Source organism: Xenopus laevis, chromosome 7L (assembly GCF_017654675.1).
Source record: "Xenopus laevis strain J_2021 chromosome 7L, Xenopus_laevis_v10.1, whole genome shotgun sequence".
Lineage (NCBI taxonomy): Eukaryota > Metazoa > Chordata > Amphibia > Anura > Pipidae > Xenopus > Xenopus laevis.
The window spans coordinates 71295712-71323460 of NC_054383.1; the positions used below are offsets into that span (position 1 = coordinate 71295712).

Here is a 27749-nt window from a genome sequence, read left to right on the forward strand (position 1 = left end):
TTGAGTTATGTGAACATCACTGTCTGCAGTGCTCTCTGTTGAGTAAAGAATCTGCCATTAATAGTATAATATGCGTGCATGCTTATGCTTTTTGGGGAGATCTATACTGCTGCTGGACAGATTTACTGTATGGCAGAATAACTGGCAGGCTTTCTAATCCCCAGCAATTTATATGCTACAAAGCGTGTCAGAGCTCTGAGCTGGAAATCTCTTTCTACTTTCAATACCACTCTTTAGATCTCTACTTTAAAGTTTAACCCCTTCAATGCCTAGGGCAAACCAAATGTGACAGCTAAAAGAATTTCCGAGTAAACTAATCAGAAGCATATAGGCACATAACAAAATGGAGTTCACTCCTCTGTTTATTTATTATACCTCTCTGTTAGAATGATAGATTTAAGCAGACTAGAAATCTTTCCAATGCTGGAAGAGGTTAACAGAAATAGACATCAATGATATGGGGCTATAAATGTGTTCTGGATGCTACAATCCATGGAGGAATTTAATTCTGCTCATTCCTTGGAAAAGGTTATGAGCTATAGCATTCAGCCAAGATACAGACATGCAGCCACATAGACGCCCCACACAGGTAGATTTTGCAAATGTAAAATAAGTGTTTTGCCAGATCCTAAAATAAACACTTTTTGTGCTATCAAATTTACATTACAGAGTGCAATTTAAAATTCTGTACGTCTGCGTGTTCCTGCAGCAACGTGATTTTTGCTCCCTCCAGCTGCTTTTAACACAGTAATGTGTTTACAAAATCTTCCCTTTACAAAATTAATGTAAAAACATTTGTTTTACAAATCATAATGTAATAACAAAATGTCTTGTGTTTATGCATATATTTTAAATTAGGAGCTCTCTGCATTTTTCCATGGAGCTGTTTCACTGTAATGGAGCTCATTTTAGTGAAGGCATGCATGCTTCCAACATATATTTCATGAAAGTCCATGCTAAAGCCAGTGAAAGAAAAGAAAAATGTTGAACTTTAGAGCAGGGATTCTAAACTATTTATTCTTAGGGGTATTTTTTATCAAAGAAAGAGTGAAGAAGTAGGCTACTGTGGAAACCCTGGAGCTACCTTTGAAGGTGGCTGTAGCTTTAAGGTTCCCCCTGCAAGAGTTCAATTAGGCAATTTGCAAGAGTAGGTTGGATAGGAAGTGCAACTATTCAGAAGTGCGAGGAGCACCATCTACTTCTTCAGGGGATATTAAAATTCATACTGAACCATAATGCTAACCAAAATGTTATTAAAAATCTGACAAATTCCCTGCTTACTACATTGGAGGAATTGTTTCCAGAAGGGGATCATCTCAAGTTACCCCAAATCGAGTGTATGAAAAAAAGCAGCACGTTTAAGGAGACATCTGACTGTGGTTTATGGAACATTCCATGTTTAACCTCTCAAACACATGTTTATAATACAGTTCTTGAACTAGAAATTTCAGATTGATATTCTCAAAGAGGGCAACAGTGCTATATGTTGTTCACCTGTTTTAGCATAACTCATCAGTGTATGCTGGGCTTTCATTTATACAGATTTAGTACTGGGTTAGGATGAGCAAAATATTGTCGACTCTATTGTATATTTAAAAAAATGGTGCGCGGTTTGAAAAATGTCATGGAAAAAAAACGTCAGTTGACTTCAATATAAATTTTTTGCTGTCAAGTGGATTTAAGGTGAAATGGGTCTGATTTAATCACTAGTGCTGGGTATATGGTCCAGTTCTCATCTACACAACAGAATAAAAAAATATAAATATGCACAATATGAGCAGTTTTTCCTTTGTGTTAATAATTTTCATTTTGAGCATAGATTGTATGTTTAGGACCTCCAAAGAGTTCATAATATCATCAACCATCAGCAATAAATAACCCCTAGTAATCCAGAAAAATCTAATCTTGAATATGCCAGTTAATCATATATCATATATATATAATAACTTTAAAGAATGTAAAAATATACATACAGAATATCCGAAACAAGAAGTGAAGATCAGACTACCCAACTAGAAAACCTTTAAAGCACAAATTGTATTCTAAGAGTAGAGCCATATTTATGGCTGGTAAGGTATCAGTTTGTAAATAATAATGGCAGCCAAGACAAACACAAGGATCCCTAAAGATCTGTAAAATACAGCTACTCTGTGTTTTATTCTCTTCTACGGGAAAAAAATCTACTTTTTTTCAGAAGGAATCCTTCATGTAATAGAAGAGCTGTTAATCTATATACAAACTACCAATTTATATTTAATGGAAGCCACAGAGCTGAAAATAAATATCCGTTCTCACTGAGGAAAACCTTTTAACTAGCGTAGTCTCTACTAAAAAACAGTGATTCAGTCAAGTACAGGTGGAAAAATATTATGAAAGAATTATGCTCTGAACTAGTAGGAAGGAAAAGTAGGAGGTGAAGATGTACAACCGAACAAGGTGACAGATGAAGGGAATAGTCACCCTGCAAGCATGTGAAGGCCAGCACAGTGATGAAAATCTGAATTGTCTGGAACAAATGACACAAAGTAAGTAGCTTGATCAAATGATTGATTGGATTTTCCTTTCTAATAATAAAACTGAGCCTTGTACTTTATGCTAAATAAGATAGTACTAATCCATATTGATAGCAAAACAATCCTATTGGTTTTTTAATGGTTACATTTATTTCTATTTTTTTAAGGCGCTTTAAGTACATAAAATCAATAATCTGTAAAATCCCAGGTTCATACATACATAAGTAGTTAGGAATGAAGTAGAACAATGACCCTCACTCGATGTTGTGCTGCACTCCATCTTTATTGCTGCAGAGATGCCAGATGGACACCAAAGGATCTTAACTATAAACATATGTTTATTAAACGGACAGAGGTAGTACTCATGCAGCACAATGTTGACATGAAGGTATATGGTTTGGCGTAATAATCATTCACAGAGAAAAACATACTGACGCCACTAGGGAGACAGACTTGGTAGATTTAGGGGGTTATTTATCAAAGTCCAAATTTATCTCAATATTTTCTAAAAAAAAACACAGACCAAAACAACAGGGTATTATTTATTAATACACTTTCCCGGAAATTTTATTTGCATGAAAAACCTGAACAAATCGTGAAAAATACGAATTATACAAATTTTTGGAATTTTCCACCCGAAAAATCTGATTTTTGCCCGAGAACACCAAAATCTTCGGATTATTGCACAAAACCCAGCACAGATCAAAAAATCTTTGGAACCTTTTCCATTGATTTATTTGCAACCTCTGCATGTCTGAGATGCTGAATTTTTGGATTCAGACTTTTTCAGTTCTCAGGTATAATAAATTCCGAAAAATTTGTGGGGTTTTTTCCACTAAAAATTTGGATTAGATACTAAAAAAACACAATTTTTTCGAGTTTTTGGCATTCAGAGTTTAGTAAATAACCCCCTAACAGTTTACCTCTCTCAAAAACCTGTTAATGGCCCGGATCACCTTCATGAAGACACTTTGAGAACCATGAGTACCTTTCTAAACTGTGATCCCCCATCATCATTTTGGGGCAAATTCTGGTTTTGCCCACTAGGGGGTTAAACTCTATGGCTCCCTACATTCTTCCCACTGTTTAACCACTTTGTCCTATCAAGGGTATCACAGATTAATCCATGAGACAATTTCTAAAATGTAAAATAGTGCAAAACGTCGCACAGTATCAAATGCATGACTCTTCTAGTAGTCTTTACAGAGAACTACCAATGGGACAATGTTAACTGTAGGAAAACAAGCATCACACTAACAATGTCATGAAAGGCAACATTTATTTACAACTCTCTCTCTCTCTCTCTCTCTCTCTCTCTCTCTCTCTCTCTCTCTCTCTCTCTCTCTCTCTCTCTCTCTCTCTCTCTCTATATATATATATATACATTCACAAAGTACCTGCACTCCTTCCTTGTTGGTCGAATGTGGGTGCTTGGTCAATCAGCGTATACAATGTTCAAAGTGGACCAGCACACCGAAGTTTTCAATCAAAAGAGTTTTATTTCAACATCACTCATGTGTCCAACGTTTCGGCCCTAATGTGGGCCGAAACGTTGGACACATGAGTGATGTTGAAATTTTTTTGGTTTTAAAAAATAGTGGTGAGCACAACTTTCCCTTGTTTGTTATAGTTATACAGGAGCAGTGACCAGCTCTATGTTGTAGCTCCCACCCCTCCCAGCTATAGTCAGGTGATCCCACTGGTGTCTAATAAAAGGGCAGCCAAGTTTGGGAGTTTTACTTTGAAAGCAGCTAGTAAGTTGCAGGTAAAACTTAGTCCCTTTGTAAAATGTATAAGCAATTGAATTCTTAATGAATCAGATGAAAATTAAGCGTAGGACTGGCCAGATATGGGATGACTTTGACGTAGTTGGCCAGCTTAAATATATTGCAATATATGGACAAACAATCCCTGTGTTGTTTAAAGGGTAAGGCATTTTTTAGTAGCAGTATGCACAAAATGTCTCTGTCTTAAATATATTGATAATGGGTTGAGTGCAGAGGACCTCTTGTAGTTGACTATATGTATTTTGTGGTCACACCCTCATTGCACCCCCGCCTAATGGTTTTAAAAAATAGTGGTGAGCACAACTTTCCCTTGTTTGTTATATATATATATATATATATATATATATATATATATATGTATATATATATATATATATATATATATATTATATATATATATATATATATATATATATATATAATACACAAAAGCCATGAATATCCTGTAAATTATATCCTTATAAACGGTGAGTTCTGATGTCATCAGTTATAAACGGTGAGTTGTGATGTAATTTCTGTCACATGACTCACTGAAATTTGTGTATTATAATAAATAAAGTACCCCCAGTTGCAAAATATGAGGATATTAGAAGTTACCTTGGAGTTCCATGACCTGTATAAAAACACTCGGCCTTCGGCCTCGTGTTTTTATATGGTCATGAAACTCCTCGGTAACTTATAATATCCTTATATTTTACAAGAGGGGGTACTTTATTCACTATATATTGTAAAACAAAAAGTTTTGCACTTTGTAAATTCAGTTTAGTACGGAATTAGATACTTTTAACAGAGCAATCCTATGACAATATATTAGGTTGGAGTACAAGGCCTTTCATATTCCATTAGTTACTTTTAGCAGAGCAAACCTATGACAATGTATTTGGATGGAGTACAAGGCCTTTCATGTTCCAATCCTCTTATCACCACTGACAATGCATCAAAAGCAAAAACCAAGGTAAAACTTAGTACAGAGTCTCTGTTTCTCTTTACAACTTGGAAAGAGGAAGACCAACAATCCCACTGGCATTGGGGGTGATGTGAAAAATACCACAACATATATTTATCAAAGAGTGAAGTTACAGATCTCCACTAGTACTGGGTGAATAAATTCGCCAGACATGAATTTGGGTCAAATTTTCGCATTTAGATGCAAGCAAATTAATTTGTGAAACTGCAGCGACAATTTGCTGTTGAAAAATCTACCGCGTCGAGATACAGGCAGGAGTCGGGACAAGCAGCAGACAAGGGTTAGTCAGGGTCAGGCAAGGTCAAACACAGAACAGGAATATACAAGAAACTCACCCAGGAACTATATGAATAGGCCTTTATGTTGGGCAATGATTACAATGCAAAGAGCCCTTTAAATTTTAAAATTTTGCTGCAATAGCATAATGATGTCATGACGCCAATGCTCATCAAACCCTGGAGCACGCGTACAAAGGAGCAGCATGCATCAGCGTGGCAAAGTCACCATTCCTGGCGTCCCCGCATTCGGCACGGCAGGCATCCCGCGCTGCCCCACTAGACCACCAGGGGCAGGTAAATTTATTACATAGTGTCTGTCTACTCTTACTCATTTCTTAAAATGATAGCTGTGACATTCTTCCTAATTTGCCTTTCTTTGACTGGGGCACCAAAATATAAATCACAAAATCTTGCACAAGTTTGTTGACTAGTTTGTTGTTTGTTGGACAGAACCATATACAACTGTGAAAGAACTTTGGAGGCCTGAGCCCAAGGCCAATTTCAAAATAGGGTTTTTTTTATATTGTAAGCTCCACAGGTAGGAGATATAATGGTTATGCACCTCAAGCCTGCATTCTAATTTTACTGCAATTACTAATGATGTCTAATTTCTGAGTCTGACTACTAAATCAATTCCTATAAATCTTAATTGATTAGATAAACTAACACCCTGGTTCCATTGTTCTACTGATATTTTATTCAAATACCAACCTTTGGTTATTTCTTCACTCACCAGCTGGGTTGGTCCCATGAATACCTATATCCTTATAATTAACCAATCATTCCAGGCACTTAATCATGAAACATTAGCTAATATATAAGTATTAGTATATAAATGCATTTCTGTACTTGACTTGAAAAGCCTTTGTTTATCCAACATGCCTATACTGTTAAAGGACATGTAAAGCCTACATTTTCCTACCATGTATATAAGTTGGGCACATCTCACCCACAGAAATGGCATTATTTGTACGCCATATATCCCCTCCATTTACCAGCATCATTACATTTCCCTAAAACAAATAGCAGCTTTGACCCGAGGGCCATTTTCCCTCTGACACATCATCAGTGCATTTATATCTGCAACAGCACATATGCAATGTAAAGTTCATGCAATTAAAGAATTCAGGCAAACCTGTACATAGAGTTTACTATGATAACTATTGAGCACTATGATGGTTATTCTGAGCTAAGGAAAGGGGGTTTGGATTTAAAAATTGGAGCAGACAGCTAGAGCCAGGGCCGGATTTATATAGTGGGCGCCCCTAGGCCCACTGCCATTTGTTGCCCCTGTCCCCTCCCCTTTATTCATGCAAATTTTCATGGAGATTGTATCTCCTGCGCATCCCCAGTGTTTTTGAACCAATGTGGGTGTGGTTGGGCAGCATGCCACCCCCTAAAATCCTGCCGCCCTAGGCCCGGGCCTAGGTGGCCTTTCCACAATTCTGGGCCTGGCTAGAGCAGAGTTTCTATGGGACCAGCAATGCCATCTTCATTCTTTGGCTGCTAGACTGGAGGGTGTGTTTTTGTCTGAGATGAGAAGAACTGAGCATGATCATGAGCCAACAGCCAAAGGAAAATCCCCAGGGAGGGGGCTGAGAGGGTTAGAGGAGCAAAATTGATTAAGGGGATGCTGCAGCCTTACCACTATCCTTTAAACAACCAGGTAGGTTGTATTTAGAGATTTCATAGAGGCACTTCAGTTATTATTTTTTTGTGTGGGGGGTTACATATCCTTTAAAGAATTTTTAAAGCTTAGTCAGTGTTTGGCCCATATCAAGTGTGTAAAGTAACTACCTGTGGCTGGCAGACACTCACTGTGATGTAACACATATGTAGGGCCTTCACTGCAGTAGGTAGACATCTTCATTTAAATGCTTGAACCCAAACACACTTTATTGAAGAATAGTTGCTTGCAGGGAGACAGACTGAAATCAGATTTTTTTATATTCAATTTTGAAATCTGACTAGACATATTGTCAATTTCCCAGCTCCCCCAAGTCATGTGACTTGTGCTCTGATAAACTTCAATCACTCTTTACTGCTGTACAGCAAGCTAGAGTGATATCACCCCCTCCCTTTTCCCCCCCAGCAGCTAAACAAAAGAACAATGGGAAGGTAACCAGATAACAGCTCCCTAACACAAGATAACAGCTGCCTGGTAGATCTAAGAACAACACTCAATAGTAAAAACCCATGTCTCACTGAGACACATTCAGTTACATTGAGAAGGAAAAACAGCAGCCTGCCAGAAAGTATTTCCCTCCTAAAATGCAGGCACAAGTCACATGACCAGGGGCAGCTGGGAAATTGACAAAATGTCTAGCCCCATGTCAGATTTCAAAATTGAATAAAAAAAAATGTTTGCTCTTTTGAGAAATGGATTTGAGTGCAGAATTCTGCTGGAGTAGCACTATTAACTGATGCATTTTGAAAAAAACATGTTTTCCAATGACAGGATTAGTGATGGGCGAATTCGCGGCGAATTTGCGCGATTTGCCGCCAGGGAATAAATTTGCGAAACGCCCGCGAAAATTCGCGGCAAAAATTCGCCGGCCTCAAAAAAAATTTATTTCGAAAAAACGGACGCCGGCGTCAAAAACGGGCGCCGGTCGTCAAAAACGAGACGCCGGCGCGGTTTCGCGAATTTCGCTCGAAATTCGCAAATTTTTCAGCGAAGCGAAACAGCTCAAATTCGCCCATCACTAGACAGGATCCCTTTAAGACCTGGGCTCTGTTTGCCATTAAAGCACAACACTGGTAGAAATGCAGCTTCTCTCTCTCCAGGCAGCCCTCTCACACACCTACAGGCAGACCGTGTCTCACTGAAGTCTCCAGGGCCTCCAGTCATGCCGCATATACAGGCAGAGTGCAGTTGCTGTGCCTGAAGTAAAGTTTTTCTCTGGCATAGCAATGCCAGAGGAAAAGGCAGTGGACATGGGTCAATAAAGTTGTAAACTAAAATTGTTCTACATAGAGTTATGAAATAACCTTAAGGGTGAAATCCACAGAGCTGAACATACTTCCTTGCACGAGTCCTGGCTAAACATATATTTTATGAAAATGATAACATCTCTTATTAATTGGGGGGTGAGCCTGCAGCCCGTTTAGTCTCAAATGCTTCATGTTTCACATGACGGTGAAGCACAGGGAAGGGAGGTGGGGACAGAAATTGATTGCCTGGCTTTATGCTCTAACGAGTAATCAGATGCCATCGCTCACTGTAATCACTAATCTACAGCAATTAGCAGCAATTATCATAAATAACAATCCCTTCCTGAGCTGCTGAGGGACCAAGGGAAAGCATGACGTGGCAGAGCTGGCACCACAACCCACTGAAAAACAGCCATATTCCAAGACAGGCTGGGCTGCATCTATGCATTTTCCTTTGGTAATTCAGCCAACAAACACTTAGAAAAGGAATTAATCATTATTAATGATTCATATTTATTTTATATGTATGGGAACCCATTATGGAAAGGCCATCTCTTAGTCTCTTAGTCTTAGGGACAAATTCACTAACCGGCGAAAATTCACCATCGCTGGCTTCGTGCACATCGCAACACTTCGGCAGGCGTAAATTCGCCTGGACAACGCTAATTCACGAAGACAAGGCCAGGGAACCTTAATAAAATTATATAAAGTTGTTATATTGCCCTACACATGTGCCCACTAGTTACCATCAAGAACAAGGTACTGATTTATTATTACAGAGAAAAAGGAAATCGGTTTTTAAAGCTAGTATTATTTTCATATAAATATGTGTTTACTATTAAGGCTCCTTAGACACTAGTTATCTGTCTTGGTAACTAATTTAACATTGTGTGTATGTGATTCTCAATGTTGAAAGGGAGCTATAAGAAAAAAAATTAACTATTTAAATATAAAATATTTCTGTACTGTTTCTGAAATAATTGAGTTACTATTTGCTATACCCTTATCAGCAATATGTCTCCATCTGTACAAGCAGGCGTTGTGCCAGAGTTAGTTCCTTTTTCAAAGCCATTTAGCTCAAATACATTATCTAGGCAAAGGGAGCACAGACCAGTGATGCATCTGGCCTAACTGCCCATCGAAAACAAAAGATGCTGACCAAAATCTACATGTAGATTACTGAGCGGGGAATGTGGAAAGTAACTCGTACATTTCAGAAACCATACTAAATACTATACTATACTAAATTAATTGGCTATATTAAGAACATTTCTTATAATAAAAGATAAAGCATATATGAACTTTTTCCGTGATAGTTCCAGCTCCATTTTTAATAGCTAATAAAATGTAGCTGCCATTTTGTAGGATCTGGGTAAAAATGCAAATGAAGACAGATGCTTTGCTTTCAATACAATCTATTTACTGTATAAAGAAACTTTTTTTAAAGTCAAACATTAAATTAATCTAAAAATGAATATGGCTGAAAATGCCATTTTTTATATACTGAACTTATTGTACCAGATTAAAGTTTCAGCTTCTCAATAACAGCAATGGTCCAGGACTTCAAACTTGTCACTGGGGGGGGGGGGGTTGTCACCATCTTGGAAAGTGTCTGCGACAATCAAATACTCAGTGGGCTCTGAGCAGCTGTTGAGAAGCTAAGCTTAGGGGTCATCACAAAATATCAAGTAGAAAATGAGGTTGGTCTGTAATATAAGCTGATGCTACAGTGCTGATTATTACATTCATATGCTAGTTACACTGACTTTTGAGCTGCCATGTAGTAATTATCTGTATTAATTACTAATGAACCTTATATTGTGACATTTATATTCTATGCGTGCTTTATATTTTGAGTTAGTCCCTAAACTCAGTAAGTGACAGCAGCACAGAGCATATGCAGTGAATCAGCAGAAAAGATGACGGGGAGCTACCTGGGCATCTTTGGTGGCACAGATTTTCACTGCTAATGAACAACATTTCTAGACTACTTCTTTAGTTAAGCTTTAGTAAAACATGAAGTTTAAAAATTGATATTCTAACATTTAAAACTTAAACTTTAAAGTTTTTAGGGGGTCTATCGCCTAATGGTAAGAGAATTATTGTGCCTTCTAGTGGACTGGGGAGTAGGGACCAAATAATCTTCACTGGCATTTTCTGCTATATGGGTATATATAATTTATGTAAAGGTATGGAGGGGTGTGTGTATGGATGCTGGGTTTTCATTTGAAGGGGTTGAACTTGATGGACTTTGTCTTTTTTAATCCGATTTAACTATGCAACTATGATTTTATTTTCATATTTAAACCTTACTGTGCTAGCTATAGAAATAAAAATGTTATGACAGATTTTTCTTTCCAGTAAACTATGTTAGTCTCTCGAACAAGCCATTTATAGTCTGCCAAACTTGAATAGAATCAGCCTGTTCAATCATATCTGAGTGATATGTATGGAGATGCTTTTATTTTCAGTAGAGGTTCAAGGATTTTTGTTGCATTGTGTCATGTTCAAATGTAAAAAGATTTCCTACCAAAAGAGTTATATTTATTATGCTCCTCCAAGCTAACCAAGTAATAAAGTCTAGACTAAACATATATACAGTACCGAACAAATTTCTACTAAACCAAATATATTTCCAGATTAAACCAGCCCAGAACATTCCAGGCAAAGAAACTCCAAAACTGTTCTGAAGAACAATCTAATCTCTAAATAAAAATGTAATGGTATAATGCTGTTGAATAAAATGCCCAACAGATGTGGTACAGTTAATAAGACATTAATTTGACATTGCTGGCTTATTATGAGCATATGGCTAAAATGAATGACAAATTACAGTGAAAGAAAAAATACAATGAAGGAAATAAGGAGAGAAATTATAGAGTTGGAAGATTGAACCACAACACTAAGGGGGATATTTATCAAAGGTAGAATTTTATAGTTTTTTTATACCTCGAATGACAAGGCATTGACAAGGTAAAAGGAACAGGACTATCTTCTATCAACTTTGAACCAGCTGGGATAAGAAGAACACTGATTTGTTTGCATCTGCCAGTTTGTAACTTTTTACCCTAAACATGCTTTATCCTGTATTTCTCCTCCTTTCACTCTCATGCTTTATAAAACATTTTTCACTACCTCCCCCATCAAATCCCAGTTCTGTACAAATCTCAGCCTCTTTACTCTCCTCTCCTTCCGTCTCCACACATAAAATTTATAAAGTACTCTGTTTAGCTATTCCACAAAACTACTCTTTTTCATACAAACTAATAACTTACAAATCCTACTCTCACTTAGTCTATCTTTCCTTTCTATTACTGGCAGCTGGGGACATTTCCCCAAACCCTGGCCCATCCCAGTTATATCACGGCCACGAGCTCCTTCTCTTCGGTGCAAATTCCAACAGTACAGAACTCTTACTCCTATACCCAAAAACCCAGATAATCTTTCCTGTGCTCTCTGGAATGCCAGATCTGTTTGCAACAAACTCACCGCAATACACGACCATTTCATTGCAAATTCCTTTAACCTACTTGCACTTACTGAAACCTGGCTTTCTCCTACCTCACCTGCTGCCCTGTCCTATGGGGGCCTACACCTTACTCATACTCCCAGGCCTGGTAACAGACCTGGAGGTGGGGTAGGTTTGCTTCTCTCTCCCCGCTGTACTTTTACAGTACCCCTATCATTCTCCTCATTTGAGGCTCACTGCATTAGGCTCTTTTCTCCTGTTTCACTCTGCATTGCTGTCATATATCGACCACCAGGACCAACTGCAAAATTTCTGCCTGGCTTCCTTACTTTCTTTTGTCTAATATCCCATCCATCATATTAGGCGACTTTAATATACCCGTTAACAACATTAACAACTCTTCTGTCTCTAAACTTCTTTCACTAACCTCCTCCCTTGGTTTATCTTTGTGCTCAGACTCCCCCTCTCACTCCAACAGTAATGCTCTGGAACTCATATTTAACAGACTCTGTTCAACCACCAATTTTACTAACTCACCATTTCCCCTCTCTGATCACAATATGCTCACATTTAAACGCTCATTAACTCCCTCCTCACCCCCTGCTATTCCCCAAACATGTACTTACCGTGACTTGGAAGCTGTAGACGTGTCACATCTCTCTTCTTCCTTTGACTCTCTTCAATCTAATATTTCAGCCATCTCTTGTCCTAATGTGGCTAACTCTGTCTACTATAGTACTCTCACCACTGCCCTTAATGAGCTTGCTCCTATAAAAACTAAACGTGCTAGACCCAAACCACTTGAACCTTGGCATACTGCTCATACAAAAGCGCTCCAAAGACATTCACGTGCACTTGAGCGTTGCTGGCGCAAATCCCGTTCAGAATCAGACTTTTGGAGCTACAAATCTGCCCTGCGCTACTATAACACCAGCCTCTTCCAAGCCAAACAAACATACTTTACTTCACTCATTAACTCCCTTTCTAAAAAACCAGCACAACTTTTCTCCACCTTTAACACTCTCCTTTCTCCTTCTCTACCCCCTCCATGCACATCTGTCTCTGCTAAAGATATTGCTGAGCACTTCAAAAACAAAATTGTCACTATCAGAAGGGACATTACACTACTCAATCCCCCTTTACTTCCACCACCCTCCCTCCACACTCCCCAGTCTCTCCTGTGCTCCTTCACCCCTGTCACTGATGAGGAAGTCTCAAAGCTTTTGGCCTCTTTTCACCTCATCACCTGCCCGCTTGATCCAATTCCCACAAAACTTCTCCGCAATACCAACCCTTTTCTAATCAAAGCCTTAACTCACCTATTTTGCTCTCAACTGTACTGTTTCCTTCTCAACTAAAATTGTCACCCCCATTCTGAAAAAACCCTCTCTTAATCCCTCCAATCTTGAAACCTCCGACCTATCTCTCTGCTACCTTTCATCTCTAAACAACCTCTCTGACAATAACCTGCTGTGCCCCCTACAATCTGGTTTTAAGCCACAACACTCCATGGAAACTGCCCTGACTCGACTAACTAATGACCTTTTAACCGCTAAAGCCAACAATCATTTTTCACTACTAATACTGCTTGATCTCTCAGCTGCATTTGACAATGTAGATCACCCTCTCCTCCTCCAGTGCCTCCATTCGCTTGGCCTTCGTGACACAGCCCTGTCCTGGTTCTCTTCTTACATCATCAATCATTCCTTCAGTGTCTCCTACAACAGAGTAGCATCTTCTCCCCTACCTCTTTCTGTTGGGGTTCCTCAAGGCTCTGTCCTGGGACCATTACGATTTCCCCTCTATACTTCCTCCCTCTGCAAATTAATCAACTTGTATGGTTTCCACTACCACCTCTATGCTGACAATACTCTCTCATCTCCTGATCTCAACCCAGAACTCCTAACTCGCGTCTCCTCCTGCCTGTCCGCTATCTCTACCTGGATGTCGCAACGCTACCTTATATTAAACCTCTCTAAAACTGAAATGGTTCTCTTTCCTCCAACTTACACCAGTAACATCCCGGAAGTATCCATCGTAGCTAACAATTCCACTATCACCCCCTCTTCCCAGGCCCGGTGCCTTGGGATTATTCTAGATTCTGCCCTGTCATTCACTCCTCATATCCAGTCACTTATTAAATCATTAATAACTTCCACCTAAGGAACATATCCAAAATATGATCATTTATCACCTAAGATGCTGCCAAAATTCTTATTCACTCTCTCATCATATCATGTCTAGACAACTGTAACTCTCTTTTAATTGGCCTTCCCCTCAAGAGACTGTCACCTCTCCAGTCCAAAATGAACACTGCTGCGGGGCTTATACACCTCAGCAACCGCTCCTCCTCTGCCTCGCCATTCTGTCAATCCCTGCACTGGCTTCCTGACATTCAAAGAACTTCATAACTCTGCCACACCCTACATCTCTGAACTCATCTCTATATACTCACCCAACCGCTTACTACGCTCCTCTATTGACCTGCTACTCAACTCTTCTCCCATTACCTCCTCACATGCTCACATTCAAGACTTTGTAGGGGCTGCACCCCTCCTCTGGAACTCTCTCCCACAGTCTGTCCGATTTTCTCCCAACCTTTCTGCTTTCAAGAAATCTCTGAAAACGCACTTCTTTCGAGAAGCCTACCCTCACTCTGCTACCCTACCAAACGCAACACCACATACAGTACCACATTTCTCACCCACATAATTCGATCTTGCCCACTCCCACACCTTGTGTATTACTCCCTTCCCTTTAGAGTCTATGCCTATGCATAGAGCTTTCCTCACCTTTTTGTACCTGTATTGATTGCGATGTATGTAACTCCATATGTTCTATGTATATAATTCATGTGATTTAGTTGTATAATCTCATTTACTTTACAGTGCTACGCAATATGTTGGTGCTATATAAATACATGTCATTCATAATAATAATAATAATAATAATAATAATAATTCACAAATGATTTCTAATTTAAGTTTTGCCGCAAAAAAACACCCATAGACTCTAATGTATAGTAAAAAAAAATTACTTCTATGTATTTCAATGCAACACTAAGGAAATCACCTTTCAGGTTTCACCCTTACGCTCTATGCTCATAATTGTTATTATATGCCTAGACAAGGGACATAGAAGATAAATTGCACAATACAGTTGTCAATATTAACCAATCAGCAATTATTTTTGAACCTGTAAAAAAGTAAAAGCAAATATTTTAGTGGTTGCTATGGGTAACTGCACTGATACAATTAAGAGCCTTTGTTATAGTAAATCAGCAGTAAAGACTGAAAAGGGTTGTTTATTGAGGAGATTAAGTAAAATACAGTATATGCACCAACATGTTTTTTTAAATAATGATGTCTTGCATTACCTATGCTAAGCAGTTATTAAAGAAAATAAATGTCAAACCCATGTGTAATAAACAAAACAAAGTTTTCCCAGGTGCAGTAAATAATAGCGACCAAAAAGCTTATTACTTTTAAACAGGTTGCAAGTAAATGTTTCCTGCTGATTGGATGCACCGTGAATTGTATGTTCCCAGGATGCAGCCCTTAGGTCTTAAAATGACAATTTATTCTATTTAACATTACTCAATGGCACATGCTACTAAAAAAGTATATTATTATGAAATAATAATTTGGATGAAGCAGGGTTTTACATATGAACTGTTTATGCAATATACTTTATAGAGACCTACATTGCCTGGGGAGGGATAAAGTTTTCCTTTAAAATAATAATTCTGCCTATATGAACCAGAGAGAGTAAGAAAACTCCTGCTTTGTGCAGGTTTTCAGGGTGAAATTCCCTTATTGCAGATGTGGAGGTGACATGTATAATCAAGCTATTTATGACTTCATTAAACAAAACAGTCTGTTTGCACAAGCATTTAATGAGTGTATCACTGAGCAAAGCTGTTAGTCTCTTGTTAACTGGAAGGCAATGGCAAGTCATTTGTCATGGCTGTAGTAGTCGCACTTCAGAGAGGTAGAAAAAAAATTATCTTTTGCACCGCACAGTAATATGCTCCATGGCTCAGTCAGAGAAGAGAAAGAGTGCAGTTATTCAAAGGAACGGTTCAGTGTTAAAATAAAAAATGTTTCTAATATAGTTAGTTAGTATGTAGTTAGTATAGCCAAAAATGTAATGTATAAAGAATGGAGTGAGTGGATGTCAAACTGAACAGAATCCAACTTCCTGCTTTGCAGCTCCATAACACTGAGTTAGGCAGCGACTTGAAGGGGGCCACATGGGACATACAGTAACTGGTCAGTGAGTTTGCAATTGATCCTTATGCAGGTCAGATTCAAAAGCAAACAGTTATGACCCATGTGCCCCCCCCCCCCCCTCAAGTCACTGATTGTTTACTACCTGGTAACCAATCAGTGGAAACCAAGAGAATTGCAAAGCAGGAAGTAGTGTTCTGGCTATTATGTTAGACATCCAGTCATTTCAGACTTTATAGATTTTTGGCTAACTAACTATATTGAAAACATTTTTTATTTTGCACAACCATCTATTTTTGCAGTTTTATTTTTACACTGAACAGTTAATTTCAAAGACTGGGTTTTTGTACATCACTTTTATAGCTGGGAGTAACTATAAACCACTTAAATTAAAATAATCATTCTAAATACAAATTGGAGTATTCATTTATAAAATTTATAAAATAAGGTAATATTGGGTAAATTATTATTATTATTATTATTATTATTATTATTATTATTATTATTATTATTATTATTATTATTAACCATCAATGCTGTTAAGCTACATGGTAATCAGGGACTGAAATACTGCTTGTATTACTATATTAATATAACATTCAAAAATGCCTTTGTGGTAGACATTGGGGGGGCATTTCTAACATCGTTTACATCTTTTTCCTTCAGCCACCATATTGTGATATTTTATGTGTCACTCACTGATTACTAGACAGGAAATTCTGTACTTTTCTAACTGCAACAGGAAAAAGTGTGAGAGTCAAAGACAACTCTGGCCTATCATTGGCTGATGTAACCTAGCATGTTGGTATGTCCTTGATGTGGGTGCCTCATATGAGCCAGAGGGCAAATGTTAGAAGGGGAATTTACATACTGGATGCAGTGTGCACAGTGCAATTTTCTGGCACAAATTGATAGAAATAGTTTATTTTCCAGGATTCTAGGATTCAACAATGGTATTTCCTGCTAGCGACTTTTATTTTATGCCTTTCACGAGAACTGGTTACAACAGTTGTAAACCCAAGTCTAAAGTTTTGCATATGCAAGTTTACTTCTAAGTAACTTTGCAACAGGGACATTTATATTTTCAGTAATTGTTACTGCTGTTGAATCTGTCTCTTCTTTGCTATTCCGTAGACTGCTAGTAACGACCATAATGTACATTCCAATGAAACATTGTAGCAGTATTCAGTTGTCCTCCAATTCCCACAATATCTTGCAAGTTCTGTGATAAACAGACACATACAGGACAACTACTTGATATGTGTCGTCTACAGAAGAAGCTGTTGCTGGTAGGTGGGAAGCCTTCCCATCAATGGAAATTAGCTGGTAAAAGGAACAGGCATTGGATCATTGTGTTTATGCAATGATGTCATTGATCTTAAATGACCACTTGCCATGGACTTGTTATGTTTCTCCAACCAAATATTCATCTAGGTATAATAGCATTATAACAATATCAATACAATCATTAATGCGGCCATTAAGAGAGAGCTGTGTAACATGGGCAGCCAAGAGAAAAAGCTTTAAAGCTCATTCAAAGAGAAACATATGGATTTCTATTCATCATACAATGTAGCCATACTGTTTTGTTGCATAGTTATAAACAATGATGCATCGGCACTAATGCATTTAATCTCTAACATACTGTAGTCCATTGTAGACACTTTCTAAATGGCATAAGTGTTTGTGGCTTCACTGAGCACTCATGTGGACATTAATAAATGTGATTTTACAGAAAATTAAATGACTGAACATTAATTTGTAATGTTTCATACTCTGCACCCTGGGACTTCTGTACTTAAAGGGAAACTGTCATGGGAAAAAAATTTTTTTTCAAAATGAATCAGTTAATAGTGCTGCTCCATCAGAATTCTGCACTGAAATCCATTTCTCAAAAGAGCAAACAGATTTTTTTATATTCAATTTTGAAATCTGACATGGGGCTAGACATATTGTCAATTTCCCAGCTGCCCCAAGTCATGTGACTTGTGCTCTGATAAACTTCAATCACTCTTTACTGCTGTACTGCAAGTTGGAGTGATATCACCCCCCTCCCTTTTCCCCCCAGCAGTCAAACAAAAGAACAATGAGAAGGTAACCAGATAGCAGTTCCCTAACACAAGATAACAGCTGCCTGGTAGATCTAAGAACAACACTCAATAGTAAAATCCAGGTCCCACTGAGACACATTCAGTTACATTGAGAAGGAGAAACAGCAGCCTGCCAGAAAGCATTTCTCTCCTAAAGTGCAGGCACAAGTCACATGACCAGGGGCAGCTGGGAAATTGACAAAATGTCTAGCCCCATGTCAGATTTCAAAATTGAATATAAAAAAATCTGTTTGCTCTTTTGAGAAATGTATTTCAGTGCAGAATTCTGCTGGAGCAGCACTATTAACTGGTGCGTTTTGAAAAAAACATGTTTTCTGATGACAGGATCCCTTTAATTTGTATAATGAAGTCTCCTGGTTGATTAATCTGCAAATATGCAATGGCAATAGTTTCCAGAGGTGAGTTCCCAACAACTGATAGAAAATTAAGAAGTAATAAGCCTCCGGACATGTTATCTTACATCCACAGCTGAGTCTGAGAGATATTGCCTGCAATGCTTTATTTTCCATTACGAGACTTTAATATATGAAATGATACATAATATGCAATTTGAGGATTAGAAGTCCAAAAATTTGACTTGTAAAGAAAACGACTCCACTCTTAGCAGAGAAGGTCTTTGTGGATGCTCTGTTTGGTGCTTTTGCCTTTACCGTGGCTAATGCACAGATTATTTTATGTTGAGAGCGCTTGTTCCATTAAGTGTTCAAATAGAATGGGAAAGTAGACCAAAAAGTAAACTCTAGATCCAAAGCCAACTATAATGTTTATAAGGTGCTGTGACATTTGCTTTCGTCTTCAAATATCTTCAGATCCCTTGGGTCCCATATTTCCTGTTTGCTGCCAGACAACCCAGCAAAACAAATTTGTAATGTGTTGCTTGTCCCAGTAGTTGTGAAGGCGACGCCTCATTATATCCATTGAATGTAAATGTCTTTGATATATTCATTCTGGATAGATTGAAGCATTTAGACCAGCAATGTGCACATAGTGGAGAGTCCTGCTAATTCTGACAAAGTCCCTAAGGCATTCCTCAGAGTGAGTAAATCTGGATTAAGCAGATACTCATTTTAACTGACACACTGGCTAGGTTCATCTGTGGACAACAGCCAAAAAATCCTCTTATAGGATATTGCAGTACAGAATTTAACATTTAGTAGCATGATGTAGTTTGGACAAAATATACTAAATGGGATGGAGGAAAGTTGAATTCTATGTTGTTGATTAAATTAAATTCAATTAGTAACCTTACGCATTAGCTTTACCCTGAGTGATTTTAAGGCACTTGCATAGTTAATAGAGGGAGTGGGCAGGGTTAAAAGATGTTCTAACACATAACCTGCTAGGTAGTTAATTAAAAGCATAGAGCAGTAGTTTAGCCTATGGAGTAAAGGAGCAGCGAAGGGATTAACGCCTGTCTGCTCTTTCATCCAATTACTGATAAGGAGCAGCTGACATTTCTGACTTAACAATATAACCTTCCTTAAATCTTTCTATTGGTCTGGGTTGGTTTGCTTGTGAGATTTGTCAGTTCCATATCTCTTTTACTTATGAGACAAATTGGCGCATTGCGTTTAACTATCCAGCAGCATTAGCTACTTCAACAGATGTTTTTATCAGGAATTATGAGCTAGTAGCCTCTGTAATGAGAGAAGGTTTCAGATCACAGATACATGTAAGTATTTGCAATGCAGTGGAAGTGTGTGCTTAATTTACAGATGAGTCTGCATGAGTATACTGTATACTGTATATCTGGTTTAATAATAAACAACGTGTCTTAAAGTTATAGCCAACATAAATCTGATTTAAATACAACAATGCTTCATAATTTTATACGTCACAAGGCCACTTTCAAAATGTACTTTTTCAGAATCATGTTTTAATATTTATTATGGTGTATAATTCTTGACACATAATGATACAAATCTTAGGACCGTGGTTTTCTTGTGTACGTGCTTGTAATATGACACTGAGGCATGTTAAAGATATATTTACCAATGTTACTGGTGTATTGCAATATATGTATTACATACTGAGCATCTTGGTAACTGCTACATAACCATTTTCAAGAACAAAAATATCACATGCAGATATCACTTCTCTTTTTAGATGCCTTACTCGTATTGCACAAATACAGTATATTAACAAACAAAAGAGCTTGGGTCATATGCTAAATGTACAATAAAACTCATTTACACCTTATATAATTATTCAAGAAGGATATAGTTGTATAGAAACATATGTACCTCCCATTTAGTTTTAGAGATCTGAGAAGACTGGATCTATATTCACAAGGGGTTGCATATTACAATAGTTTTAACATACATTAATATTATTTTTATTGTTTTGCAGGCCATAAGTGCAATTCATAATGATAGAGTTACGCTGGAGTAAAATGCTAATGAACCCACAAAATCATCTAGCACGAAATTCCCATTTTGTGACTGCATCTAATTTAATTTATACTACATATGCACTACATTACATACCTATACTGAGTCATTCATATAAAATGTAGTAGACTTTACAAATACATGTGGTACACACAGTCTATGTGGCACAGTTCAGTGGAAAGATTAATTTTGAGTGTACCAGATGTAGGACATAAAAAGGAATTGTCACTGTAATTTAAAAAATCTACTTTACTGTAGTGATGGGCGAATCAATTCGCCAGGCGCAAATTAGCACGTTTTGCTGTCGTAGAAAAATATTGACGCCGGCGACGGTTCCGACGCAAGCATCAAAGTTATTTTCTATGCTGGCGATGGTTCCGACGCCATCGTCAATTTTGACACTAGCGACGATTAACGGACGCCCATTGATGTTAATGGCTGCCGGCCGTCAACTTTGCCATCAAAATCGATGTTTTGTGAATTTTTTGAAAGTTTCACAAATTTTGTAGGAAATTTGCAAAATTCGTGGGAAGCAAAATGGGACAAATTCGCCCATCACTGCTATAGTGTAGAAGTTATTTAATAAATAGCCTAGTACTTTCTGAGATTTTTTATCAGTAATGTTCCTTAATATAATTATTTCTGCTGCAAATAACTCATGTTGCCATGATTGCAACTAGCTGTTCCAGGTCAAGTAAGAATGTGTTAATGATTTCCATGGCCTATCACAAGTCAATAATTTGGTAGACAAAACAGCCATATATCATGGCTAAATTGTTTGCAATAAATATGTTAGGTTATGGAAAAAACGTTTTAATGTCTTAAAAAACTCGTTAGCAAGGCAAGCACCATAAAGCAATCCTCCTTTCCACTTTTGTTTTCTTTAAAATCCTGAGGTTAATGCATGTTCTGTATAGTGAAAAATTCAGCCTTTTTTTTTATTCATCTTTTCACTCTACTGTAGATGCACACCCACCCAAACAAAGAAGAGGCAGGAAACAATTACTCTGTGGTACTCGTACAGGATTGAGGTGAGTGATTATAGTCACTTATTGTTCTGACATCCCCACTAAATGTATAGAAGACCCCATAGCTAACCCAGCACATGCTTATATTTTGTCAGTGTATTTTCTGTTTATCATTGTATATCTGAATATTAGAAGTAAAAGCCAGTTATGAAATCCAGTAAGGGTTATGTAATATTATCTTGTTATGCTCTTAGCAGTCTGCACATATACTGTTGCTAATAACTTGCTGTTGGGCATCAGCTACTAGACAAGAGTTGCAACTGTACTTAGCCATTACTGCAGAGTAGAAACATGACACAATAAATTACTGCTTTTACCACTTTTTTTCCTCTGACTCTCCAAAACATACAGCCAGGTTAATTGTTTCCTGAAGAAATTCACCTGTGTGTGCTGTCCAAATCTGATAGGGAATTCAGATTGTCAACTCTTCCTGGACTGATGTCAATAATAAGCAATCTCTGTAAAGCAACATATTTGAGTTTCATAAATGATTTAAAAGTTATGTCCCAGGCAAACAAGACAAGGCTATGATGCATTACCCTGCCTTACATTAGCATCTGAATGGCGTGCAAGTTAGGGGGCAGGTGGGGGCATTTTAACATAATTCTAACACAGTATGTTTTCATTATACATGTGGTACTTTATCAGTTTCTTTAACTGTAACTTTGTATTTAAAGTACAGCTTTTGAAACCAGGAAGGGGATTTCACTTAAGACTCAGAGTAAAGTGTAAATTAAACATTCAGAAAATGTTCCTGCGAATATACCTGCAGTTGTTTACACAATTTGGCAGGGACCGCATTTGTGAAAGTGCTACCTAATAGGCCAGAGATTTACAAATAAAGTATAATAATAATAGCATCTGAGGACAGATTGAGAGTATTCATTCATTACACATCTCTTAGGATTTTAATGTAGTACATAGTGTTATCTTAAAAATAAGAAAATAAATATACCAGGTGAATGTGCACAAAAATAGAAGATACAGCACATTTATACCTTTTTACTGCACCTGCTTGTTACTCTTATAAATAACAAAAATTGTTGCAAAGCAAGTCAATAGGGTTTTTAAGTTTGATAGCATTTCTCACGTGTCAATATTTATCTATTCCCAGTTAATTGCTGTTTTTTGCAACAATCTAATTTTTAAGCACAGAGCTAATTGTGCTTGCTGCTTTATGGGGCATTGTTTTTTTATAGGAAGCATCTTAAATGATACTCAAGTAAGGGGATGGGTAGAAAGCAGGTGGCCTTCAACTCCTCATGAATAAAGTGTTGTTGGGTGAATTCATGGGAGTGAAATTAAATTAAACCTTATCAATGGGTTTAAAGTTATTTGTAAATTTAATTTTGTAACTGAAAGTGTTCATTCAACCCTCTCTGTTCTTTTAGCCTGATTCTTCAAACAATGCAACTTACATCAGTTTCCCTTCATGTCTGTCAATCTGCCATCTTGCGACATTATTTCAGGAGTCAGGAGTAAGTGCAGAGAATGTAAACAACCAGACAGACTTTATTAATTTTACATTTCCACAAATGTCGGAAATTTAGAATTAGATATTATTCTTTTACTATGCAGAAAGCAGTTTGTGGCTGAGGATATCTTTTAGAACGGAAAAAGTAATATAATTTGCCTGATGTGCACTTTAGGAAACCCTGCAACATCTGGCCTTACTGAAAAGAAGGGCAATTCTTATGTTCGTTTTCTCCTAGCAGACATAAGGGTTTGAGGTGCACCAATAAAATGTTTCCTGTTGTTACCAAATCAGAGATTGCCAAATCAATCAGTAAAGAACCTTGAACATCCCTAATCATCATTTATTTAAAACTTGTTCCTGACAATAACTATGTTTGATTGGTATCCAGGATTCAACAGCAATCAGTGAATGAAAAAAAACTACAGAACAAATTTAGTTGTATTATACACATTAAAGTGTTGTCTATTTTGTGTGAAATCTGATGGAGCCTCTTCACAAGATGTCTTTGCAGAATCGCAATAACATGATGTATAGCTACAGATAAGCTTCAAAAAATTCCAGGATACCATGTGTAAGTGCAGAATGTTTACTGGAAATTACGCATATGAGTGTACACATATATTTGGGAAGGGATAGAAATAAGCAACATGCCCCACAATGGGAGGATGCCTGTACAATCCCTGTGCAGTTAGGAGCTACTGGTCAGTGCCATAATAATTTCAGTGAAAATCTGTCACGCAATGGCCAAATAACCATAGAAGATAATTAGAAGGTCCACAAAGGAAAGTCAGCAAGGAGCCCTTTCTGATGGTATACATTGCATGAATATATCTAGGGAAGAGACAGACATAAAGACCCACACTTCTCAGAATGAAATTAACTAATTTCAGTAAAGGTCTGCCAGACAATGGTCAAATAAAGCTGCAGTGCAATACCTGAAATATCAGGCAGTTGAAATCAGAAACAAGCAAATAGTCTGGGTAGTGACTGGTACCAAGGAGGGGAAGTGCTAAGATTATGTGCCATCTTGGAAGTACAGGAGGTGGTGTGAATTATAATGATATATATATATCAATATATATTTGCTAAGAAGATCCCAACAATCGAATAAGTAGAGGTTTTATTGGTCGGTTTTTGGCTAAATTGCCGTTCGGACGTTTTTGGCAAAAAATTATGACAAGTTTTTGACTTTTGGGCAAATGGTGTGCGCTCTGTATTTTTTACGGAAATCCACCTAATCCACCTGTTAGAAGGATAATATAATTTGTTGTAACATCTATAATTTATTTATATTATCCTTCTAACAGGTGATTTTTTTTGTCCACAGCATATGGGTGCCAAAGAGTATACATTAGTCTCAAATAAACAAGAAAAATTCAAATAAATTACAAAAAAATCTAGAAAGCTCCAAATTACAGGAAGGTCAGCTCCCATAAACTCAATTTTATTCAAATAATTAAAATTTAAAAAACATATTTATTTTTAGAGAGAAAAAGGAATACAGTGTCTTGTACTTGATCCCAATTAATATATAATTAATCCTTATAGGAGGCAAAATAATCTTATTGGGTTAAATGAATGATTAAATGATTTTTTAGTGGACAAAGTTGTGGTGATCCAAACTATGGAACAACCCTTTATTCAGAAAACCTCAGGTCCTGAGCATTCTGGATAACAGATCCCATACCTGTACACTTTTAGACTCATCTATCTTTTGTAACTATTCTGCCATCTGATACTGTATGTCTCTTAAAGCTGCAATTTAAATCAATATGAACATCTTTTTTTCTTACGATTCTAAAGTATTTTCTGTGAGATGGAATGTGTGTTAGAGCCACTGACCAGTGTGAATTTACAAAATAACACAGAATGCCTGATGATATTGTATCACAAACCCAGATCGTATTGGTGTTGCTACCAATTTACAATGCTATACTTTGGGGAACTAACAAGTATGGAAATATATAACTACATTTTTGATTCCATTCAGCTATTAAGGTTTAACAAAACAGTAAGGGATGTAGCAACAGAGTAGTTTTAGGTAAGTTGGACTGGTATTCTAACAAGATTTGCCTTTGGGCAGAGATGCACAAATGTATTGTTTTGGTCTTCTGTTACAGTTTGAATCTAATGTTTGTCTTGCATCTCATCCAAAATTGAAGTTTGTGTAACAGAAGGTGTCAAAATAGATTACTTTTCAGTTTGACTGGAGTTATTTTAGGGTCCTGAATGTCATGTTTGGAGGAGAATAATGGACAACTAAATGAAAATAAGTAATTTTTAAGCCATGCCTCATCTATTTCTCTCTACATCCAGGCCTAAGAAATAGGTGTTTACGAATACCTCAGTGACCTGAATAGCTAGGACCACTCAGGGATCTGTTTGAATTTCAAAGGTATTTTATTCATATTCTAGTTTTCAGGTACAGCGCAACAATATGATTCTCTCGAAAAAAAAAGATTTGTTACCACTTATTTATGCAGCACAGTCATAGTTTGCAGAGCTTAAGAGAAAGTGTAGTCAGCCACATTAAACCATTTCCCAGTAGTGCTCTATTATGTGTAGTCACTTCCATTATTCTATACTTTAGACCAGCACAGATACAGGAAGGTACTGTGGTCAGAATCAAACCCAGGACCATTGTGTCTCAGAATAGCAGTGCTTATCATGAACAAATACATTATAAATTATTTACTTTTTGCTAGTATAATTCTGGAGGCACTATTCAAGCAAATCTAGTTAGAAAAAAGGCAGGAAAAGACAGAAAATAAGATCACAATTTAATGAAGTACAAGACAGAAAGTTATAAAAATAAATACCTTGTCTAAAAAGCAATTACAGAAACATGCATTAATATATTTCTAATGGATATTAAAAAAAAGCATGCACTGAGGACAAAAACACAAAATAGGGCATCAAAGCATCTTAGTGATTTTGATTCCATGCAATATATAATAAGGATGTTCCTAACTAGACAAAGATGTCAAAATGGTTCTGTTTTAGGTTATAACGTTGAATGATATACACTATCTTGCTTCTTGTATACTCTTTAAAATAAATTTTAAAAAGTCAATTTTGCATCAGGACAGATATCACAACTGTGGACAGTAGCTGTATAGAGACCAATGGAAGTGAGTGGGGGCAGCTTGGCGAGCTGAGGAGAAAAGTTAAATTAATGTGTGTTAGTTTGTTTTGTTACATTTTCCTGAATATAGTTTGTATAATTGTAAAAATACAGGCAACTTATTGACTCTTTGTTCTAATATCAGAAGAATGATGTTTGTTTAAAACTGAAAAATATCCTGTTTCTGGAAAACACAGGTGCTTTCCTGCTTGAAAATAGCATTGGGTGTTGCTGTCTCTGCCTTTGGAAAAAAGTATTGCCACTCAAGTGAAATCATTTGAGTGTAATATATAAAATGGGTAGACTATGGCTGTCAACACCAAAAGAGATCTGGCACCAGAGAGCATTGGTTGTTGCAACAGCCCACCAATCTGAGTGGTTTGAAATAACATTTGACACCACCACAGGGCTGATTTATTTATTTTCAGGTTTGCATTGTGATGTGATTCATGTAAATTGTGGCAGCAAACTGTGATCACTTTTTTTTTGCAATTATTTATTTTCCAAATTTATATAGAAAAGGGCAAAGGGTGAAATTTAATAAAGGTTTTTTAGTCATCTCTATTAGAAAATATATATTTTTAAGTGTACTCACAAACTTTGGTCTTTCTTTCTTTATTTCTTTTTTTTTTTTTACCTGTATAGACTTTTTTTCAACCAAAGAAATGTATATACCATGTAAGAATTTGAACTCTGGACTAAAATGCATCTGTTGACTATAAAGTAAAAATATATGCTCTGGTGTCAGTAACCCATTACACCCCAGTGAATATCAATAAGAACAGGTCTCCTGCCTCAACACTCCATTCCTCATGAACTCCTTAAGCTGAAGTAGGTTATTGTGGTTTATGTTTAAGAAACCTTGAGGCATTAATATATATTCTTTTTTCTTGATTCTTGTGTCTTTTACTGCATATAAAAACCTCATTCAAAAGTTCTCTACATGGCCACTATAATCTGTACAGGAATGTAGTATTGCTATTTATGAAAACTCTGTACTAAACTGGTTTATTCATGCATAAAGCTGCTAAGTAAAAATGGGCCTCATTATGCTATCCTTGAATTATATTACAATAAAAACTCCAAAGATTTTGCTGTTGTCATACCCCAGCCTTTCTCTTTAAGCACACAGAAAGCTCAAACTGCCTTTTTGTCCGTAATTGATTTCAGGCTATTTTTGTTACTAACGATACCTGGTCTCAAGGTTGTTCTTGTCTTCGTTTCATGTCAATAAGCTTACTTTCTGTGAGTCCAGATTTCTCTTTCTTTCTTTTTTGCAGCCTTTCTACTCCCTCTGTGATATCAAAAAGCAAAGCCTGCCAAAACTGCAGCCGCGTTGGGTTTCAATGGCAGCCCAGCACTTAGCTGTGGAAGATTGGAGTGTCATTCAGCAGAACCTTGAGTACTCGCTGTGCTGCATGCAGAGATACCACAAGTTGGGA

General features: G+C 37.1%; 1 protein-coding gene and 1 long non-coding RNA gene across 6 annotated transcripts in view; one reads left to right on the forward strand and one right to left on the reverse strand.

Moving 5' to 3' along the window:
* ntm.L (neurotrimin L homeolog) overlaps positions 1–27749 on the reverse strand; it is a 712676-nt gene that overhangs the window by 551228 nt on the left and 133699 nt on the right. The gene's annotated exons all lie outside the window — the stretch shown is intronic.
* Positions 19749–27671, forward strand: LOC108696380. 2 transcript variants are annotated; one of them, XR_005962514.1, is made up of 4 exons: positions 19749–19960; positions 21643–21709; positions 23098–23184; positions 27588–27663. It is a non-coding gene; the product is annotated as an uncharacterized LOC108696380 (long non-coding RNA). The 2 variants fall into 2 exon arrangements; XR_001932247.2 differs by lacking the exon at positions 23098–23184 and having other exon boundaries at positions 19751–19960; positions 27588–27671.